Source organism: Ipomoea nil, unplaced genomic scaffold, assembly GCF_001879475.1.
Source record: "Ipomoea nil cultivar Tokyo-kokei standard unplaced genomic scaffold, Asagao_1.1 scaffold0276, whole genome shotgun sequence".
Lineage (NCBI taxonomy): Eukaryota > Viridiplantae > Streptophyta > Magnoliopsida > Solanales > Convolvulaceae > Ipomoea > Ipomoea nil.
The window spans coordinates 2,535,992-2,544,142 of record NW_017616704.1 but is presented as its reverse complement, the minus strand read 5'-3'; the positions used below and the strand labels follow the sequence as shown (position 1 = coordinate 2,544,142).

The 8,151-nt window shown below is 32.5% G+C and overlaps 1 long non-coding RNA gene across 1 annotated transcript; it reads left to right on the top strand.

Annotated features, from left to right (window-relative positions):
- Nucleotides 1–2,716: 2,716 nt before the first annotated feature.
- LOC109156270 lies at nucleotides 2,717–4,173 on the top strand. Its single transcript, XR_002049984.1, has 2 exons — nucleotides 2,717–2,939; nucleotides 3,257–4,173. It is a non-coding gene; the product is annotated as an uncharacterized LOC109156270 (long non-coding RNA).
- The last annotated feature ends 3,978 nt before the right edge of the window (nucleotides 4,174–8,151 follow it).

Sequence of the window (8,151 nt, the reverse complement as noted above, 5' to 3'; positions counted from 1 at the left end):
CAAATTCGAATAGCCTTACAATCATTATAAAACATATATACACATGTATCAACACAGGCGAACCATATTCACGAATGGATATAAACATTTAATGTACAATTTAACATGTCATGAGCCAAATACCACATACACAGGATTTGAACCTAATCATTGTACTCAAACATAATACACCCGACACTCACAATTACATAATAACAAGCCTATCACATATGATAATCTTTCATAATTAACTATCATGTTATATGCGAAACTTGCAAATTGGCACACCTACATATATACTGCTGCAATTATGCTAAATATACAACTACTTAAGTCTATAGGCATAGAGCATGAAGGCACATGAACATATTTCAAGTCTTAAATAATAACTAGTAATATGAAATCACACAACACCTATGCGTACTGTTCAACATGTTAAACTAGTGCATATTCAACAAATAAATTCATGTACTCTACATCGCGGCATAACCAACAATTGTCATATATATTCACGAAGATCATAAAACATATAACAATTACTCAAAATAACAAAAATCGATTTTTTTTAGGAAAAGATTTTCACGTATGCAATTAAGAAAATGGTTTTTGCTTCTTATGGGGTAAATAAATTTTGGAAAGACAATAGAATCAAAATCTTCATATTGCACACCACAAATTTTACAATAATGGATAATCACATAGCAAGTATTTACATAAATATTAAATACTAAAATTTAGCACATACGAAATATTTCACTAAATTCCATAAACAAATATTTTATACCTAATTCTTATACTATAAATACACGAGGTGTTATACGGGATTGTCCATAACATACTAAGTATACATATGTAACACACTAATCATCATATACTAATATATAACACATGACACAAAACCAACTTCCAATCGCCAATTCTATAAATAAGCAGATTATGCACATACACCTTCACATACATATTACGAACATGTATATAAACATTGTGGTCCTAAATTTTAGAGAAAATTACAATTTTGTCCTGTGAGTATTGTGGTCTTATTAATTTGAGTACTTGACTTTAAAAATTATCAATTTAGTCCCGTAACTATGCAATTTTTAACACATTTGGTCCTTATGGCCAAATCACCAGCCAAATGTTGCCGAAAAAACTTAAACCTTTTTAATTATTTTTTATTCTTGGGGGAAAAACAATCATTTTACATCTAAAACAAAAGCGAACAGTTATTTGCTTCCTTCTTCGTGTACCAGTTGATGCAATGACGAGGACTGGGCAGTTGATGCCCTTTCGGCAATTCAGCGAGAACGCGTACCAGAACTACGACGAACTTGGCTTCTCAGTTCGACGATGACGACTCCAACACCAGTTGATGGCCTTTCGACGCTCTTCCCCTGCTGCTGCAACTTCCTCTTGCTGCAGGATGTCGTCGGCGCTGAGAGCTGGCAGAGGCGAGCTGGATTCTTCGGTGATGTCGCTGCATCTCTCCTCCTTCAGGCGTCGCTGGCTCCCGGCTGCCGTTGCTTCATCTCCTCATTGCTGGTTTTGGGTCGACGGCGGCAAGCTTTGGCGTTGCAGCGAGGTAGTCTGGCGGAGTCCTCGATCAAATGACTGAAGATTCCTCTCCAATCTCTACCTGAGGTCTGAATTTTGGCTTATAAAAGGTTAAGTTACTAGAAATATTTTTAAAAATCCACACACACACACACACACACACACACACATATATATATAGGGAAGGGTTCAGGTGCGGGTAATGCTTCCTGTGCAGTTGTGCGGGTTATTAATGTGCGTGAGTTTTGTACTTAGCGTGCGTGAGTATTGTGCTTAAGGTGCGTGAGTTTTAACTACGCTGAAAATTCAGCATTTTTAGCTAATAACGTTTCTTGCATTTTAATACAATGGAAAGTATGCATTCCAATGACTTAGTATCTATTCTTTTAATTTGTCTTCAGTGTGCAGAGGTATATGTGGATAGTTGCAGTTTAACAATGGATATAGATTTGTTTGTTCAATTATGGAATTGCTTGGTTCCACAAGCACTACATACCTTGAATATCTTTGCTACTATTTCTTTCACCACGTACTTCTTTCAGTAAATTACTATTTTCTTATACCTCACGCACATTAAGCACAAACCTCACGCACCTTAAGTACAAACCTCACGCACCTTAAGCACAAGACTCACAAACACTTAGCACAAAAATTCACGCACATTAAGCACAAAACTCATGCACTTTAAAGTTTCAACAACAACTCACATTAAGTACACACTCATGCACATTAAGCACAAAACTCACGCACCTTAGGCGCAAGACTCACACACCTTAAGTACAAAACTCATGCACATTAAGTACATATCTCAGACACATTAAGCACAAGACTCACGCACATTAAGTATAAAACTCACGCACATTAATCAACCGCACAACCGCACTGGAACCATTCACTATATATATATATATATATATATATATATATATATATATATATATATATATATATATATATATATATATATATATATATTGAATCTGGTGAGGTTACCTTTGTCAGGCAAGGTGGTGAGGCTTGATCTGGTACATTTATTTGTTTTTTTGGATGGATGAGATTTGTCTGATTTGGAGGCCACGTGCAGTTGATGTTTGTGCATATGGGGGTGTTGTTGTCTTTTTTATGGTGTCTTTATTAGGGTGTAATAATTGATAGCAGATTTTATGGGCTTGTGCACCACTAATTATGGTATTTTATGTGTTGATTAAATATATATTACTTCGCGTCTCTTCAATTGCAGTGTCCGACCGTTCCTCTCCCAATTGCCGTTGTCCGTCCGTCCGGTCCTCTCTTGCTGCTTTCGAACGACTCACTCACTCCTCCAACACAATCTCCGGCGACGAGCATGGCAGGGTCTTCATCACGCCAACCCAATTGACCGAGGTGTGGATCGTCTGCTCGCATTCCAGGTATCCCATCTGCTGTAACGTGCTTGATCCGGCGCTTTTATCAAAATATGCATTGGTTTGATTCAGTTCTATTGTTACATTAAAGTTCTGACCTAATTCTCAATAAATTCATACTGGGGGAACTTCTCTCTGGATCTCTATTTCATTTATGTGCTAATGTGCAGTTGGTTTTTGCTCTTGTTGATCAGATTCCTTTTAAAATTTTTATGCATTTAAAAAAAGTTAAACATATAAATGAGGTAAAGCTGATTTGTAGTAATTGCTACTGTTTTGACCATTTGCAATGTTTACACATGATGTTCTGCTCATCTTTGTAGGGATCTATGCAACATCTTTGGCTGCCTTCTATAACCAGCTACTGTATGTAATTTTATTTTTGGATCTTTTGTGTAAACATCTCACATTCAGTTTTCTTTTTATTTTACTTGCTTGTGTGCTATGTGTTTCAATATTTAAAAATTTATGTATGTTAATATTTTCACTTCATCTGAACATAGAAGTTGAATAGGATTCTATTTACTACATATAATTTTCAACAAATATGTCAAAGTTTGGATGAAATTTGAGATGAAAGTCAATCTTAATGAACCAAGTTCACATGATGAAGGTCAGACAACTTTAAATTTTTATGTTAATTGGAAAAAAAGTTAGTTTAGGCAGAATAACAAAAGCATGCATCTGCAAAAAAAAATCTACAAAACTGCAACAGCCTCTACTCCAATGCAAAGCCATAAAACCCACTATAGTGTATCCCTTAAAGAACCAGTAGTGCTGCCTTCCATGGAACATCTCCACGAACTTTTGCTACCTCATTCTTCACCAAGATTGTGAAATGAAGGTGAAATATTCATTGTCATTATACATTGCTGATTAAATACTTGATTCATAGAGAAAAGGACAACGTAGGGACAGATGAGTCTGAGATTTGATTATCTGACCTCATCTTCATTCTGTTATAGAGTCAATGGAGGGAAGTGAACTTTTCATTCCTGCTCTTGTCTCATTTTATTTTATTTTTTAAAACTCTATTGTCAATTGCAGTTTGCTAAACTGGTCCCTTGTTTTTTCAGCTTCTAACGCAAACCTACATGGCAGTTGTATGAAAATTTCTTGTAGTATTGCAGTTCTGTAACAGTGTTCCCATATAATTTATGTAACTTTGTTCTTTAATCTATCAGTTTTGTAATAGAACAGCTAGGGTATCATAATTATAATTTACAGATTCAAACTTTAACAGTTCTTTGTTGCACAACTGAGTATAGCGACTCTTCACATTCTCAGGAAGTAGGGTCTTTTTGAGAAGTAACTTTTGTGAAAAAATGCTGATGATCTGTTTAACTATTGATACTTTCCAGGGGTTGTGGTAACATTGTGCTTTACAGTGCATAACCTTCTTAGTCTTGTTGCTTTGGAGAGCTCAGCTTAGTTAGAATGCTGAAAAGCACATCTATGCTAGGTCTATTCACCTTCTATCCTTTATTGTTTCTAAATATAGCTCACAACAACTCACACCCCTCCACCCCCATCTTAAGCACCCAAAAATAGCCTAGCTTAGTTGTACAATCATTTAACTTTAATAAGAAATAAGAAATAATGTCCCCATCCTCACATCTTCAGTGGGAATTAATGAATTTAATTCCACTTAAATCTCTGATTAATGCATACTTGAATTTAATTGAGAAAGTCATACAGCTAATTGATAGTAAATGTAATATTTTTCCTTTCGTTTTCTGTTTAAAAATGACGCTACAGTGTAATGCACAAGGCCAACTGTTCTAACGCACACGCATAGTATTATTCTAACGCACACGCATAATATTATTCTAACGCACACGCCTAAAATAAATGAACACACCATACCACATAACTGCACACACCTACCACCTCCAAAATAAAAACAAAATCACTTACACACGTCATACCTCCAAATAGCACACACAAAGACCTACCAATTGCAAACCCACTACGTATGAAATTAAAAAAAAAAAAAAAAAAAAAAAAAAAAAAAAAAAAAAAAAAACACTCACACACACACACACCAACGTAATAATGCACACGCAATATACCTTACATGCTCACACCACCATTTTATATTCCTGCCAGCCGATATGTTACAATGTTCCATTGAAAAAAAAAAAAAAAAAGACAGGTCATTCACATAGAACAACCCATTTGTAAAAAAAATCGTGGCCTACATGTTACAAAGTACCATTATAAAAAATTTGCAAACGCCTTTCCACATAACCGCACACACCACCGTCAAAAAACAAAAAAAAAAATTCTCAGAATTTTGCACACGTCATACCACACAAACGCACACGCATCTCTATAACGTTCACACACCTACGTAGGAATTTGAAAGAAAAAAAAAATAATTGACAAGCACAATACTAGAGCTACTATGCACTTACTATCTACTCAAAATGCAAACGCCTGAACAAATAATTTTTTTTTTTGTTGGTTACGTAATTCCAATAAACTTGCACAAGACAAAAAAAAAAAAAAAAAAAAAAACATAAAAATGCACACTCAATGTTATAGTAGTTACCAAAAACACAGTGTTATGCACACGATCGAATGAAGTAACGCACACAGCGACAAATAAAAACCATCGTAACATTAACCTAAATTAAAATTACAGATTTATTATTTCAAAAAAAAAAATTATAGCTTTACATTCCTGTGTTGGCACGTTACTGCTTCAATAGACTTAATTATTACAATCCCTTATATTATGGTAAATATTCTATTTTAATTATAACCAAAATTAAACATCATAATAGAATTACTCTTTTACCCTTCTTTTTTAAATTTATCCTTAATTAATTGATTGTTGACTTTCAATCCTATACATCCATTGAAAATTTATTAATGGACTAGTTTTTTACGCGCATTGCGCGATTGGGATAATGCCCAATGCTTTTTTTTTTTTTTTAAATAAGTACTTTAAAGTATATTAAGGCAAGATTATATTGAAATTGTTCATGCATAGATAATTGGAGGTTGAATTTGCGTATTTAAATAGGTAATTCTTCTCCCAAAGGTTGAGTCCCCAACCCCAAGGGCTCCCCCACACTCCGACCCGACAGAGCATTGTGGGAAGTTGTAAATCACAGTGACTCAATGGTTCAGTAGACAGGGCCAAATGCTGATACGCACAAGGAATCTGCCCACTTTGGACATAATTCCCGCATTGCCGCCGCCGAGATTCAAACCTTGGTCTCTTCTCCCAAATACTACCCACTAAACCATTGAGCTAAGCCCGTGCGGGTTAAATAGGTAATTCTAAGTTTACAAATGCAAGATAATATAGTCAATATTGATTATAATTGTCAATAAAATAATTGTATAGGTATGGTTGAAACCAAATACGGGACATAAGGGAGAACAAAAAATTAGGGCATAAAATATGAAATATATACTAATATTGTTTGAGGAGATTCCGACATTAGAATTTGTGGTTAAGTTCTATTAAGACTTTAATATTAGAATTAGATTAATGGTGTAGTTATAATTCTATATTAGACTTTAATATAAGAATTAGACTAACGGTGAATTAACGGAAAAGTTAAATGGATAATCATATAATTAAGGATAAATTAGAAAATCATAAAAGAAAAAAATTAAAACCTGAACAATATGAACCATTCATTTGATTTAATAATTTGGCGGTCATTTTTTCTACCCAATGTTAATGATTAAATAAATTCGCTGGTCAAATCCGCTTGTATAATCCGCTAATGTTAACCGCTAACTGCTGATTGTCAAACAAGGACATTGCGAGGTAGTTCTCACTTCAATTTGTTGTGTGATTTGAATACTCTCTTTGTCACAAAATCTCTCAAGTAGTTAATATGGTTGGCTTTATTAATTATATTTTTTTAATTTTTTCATGGTATTAATAAAATACTTGGTAAATAAATATATAGCATTATTTTATGTTATAACTTTGATATTTAATTAGAAAAATAGTGCACAAAAAAAGATAATAGATAATGTAGTGAATATAATCAATTGATGAATTTGAATGTAAAAATTTTTACATTTGAAAAAAATAAAGATAATATAACTAATGAAAATATTTCTTTTAATTAATTTATTGATAATTAATAATTTGTTTTTCACTGAATAAAGACATTGTAAGGACAATGTAGCGAATATAATCAATTAATAAATTTGAATATAAAGAATTTTTATATTGAAGAAAAATAAAGACAATATAACTAATAAAATTATTTATCTTATTTAATTTATTGATCATGAATAAATTTTTTTTTTTGAATAAAGACATTGTGAACACATAATTCTAAATTAAATAAATGCATATGTATTATTTTTTGTTGTAACTACTAAATTATTATTTATATAATTTAATAAGAGTAAAATAGAGTACTAATTATGCCAACTTTGATTGAGATGATGTTCGAACCTAAGACCTTTTTTTTTAATGAGTAAGTTAACGGTGAACTAACGGCAATTCTTAAAATTTTAACGGAATTAGTAACGGTGTGTGGGTATTTTAGGAAATTTTAGTGTAAAATTTAAATCTGATCAATCTTTTAATCAATCTGAGCCATTCATTTGATTAAAATCTGTGACCGCCATTTTTTCTACCCATTATAGGCCTAACTCTCTTGGGCTCTTATTAGTATAGTAGATAAGATGAGATCTCATGATCTCATCCATCTAAGTGACCTCATGGGATCCGGAGCCTATATATATATATATATATATATTATTTATTTATTTATTTATTTATTTATTTATTTATAAATGGAAAATTGAATAGAATCGTTTAGTATCCACAATTTATAAGGAAATTTGTGTAATTAAAGATGGAAATGCCGTTGCAATACGTATGAATGATTCCAAAGAAATTAATTATGACTGATTTTGTAGCACTTCTTTATTCAAAATTATGGGACCTCATTACAATGGGTATATATAAAGATGTGTAATTATGTATAGAATGTGTAAGGAAGATTTTGCTTAAAGATGGAAAACAAATTAGACCAATTGAAAAAGGTAATGAATATTAATAATTTACTCAAAATTAAATATGATCCCCATATATAATTCACTGAACATTGATATTTAAAATCTATAAAGTTTCAGCACCGGATGCGTACATCTACACATTGACTACGGATGCGTACATCTACACACTCACTATTAATTGGACAATTATTTGATCAAATTCAAGCAATGATAA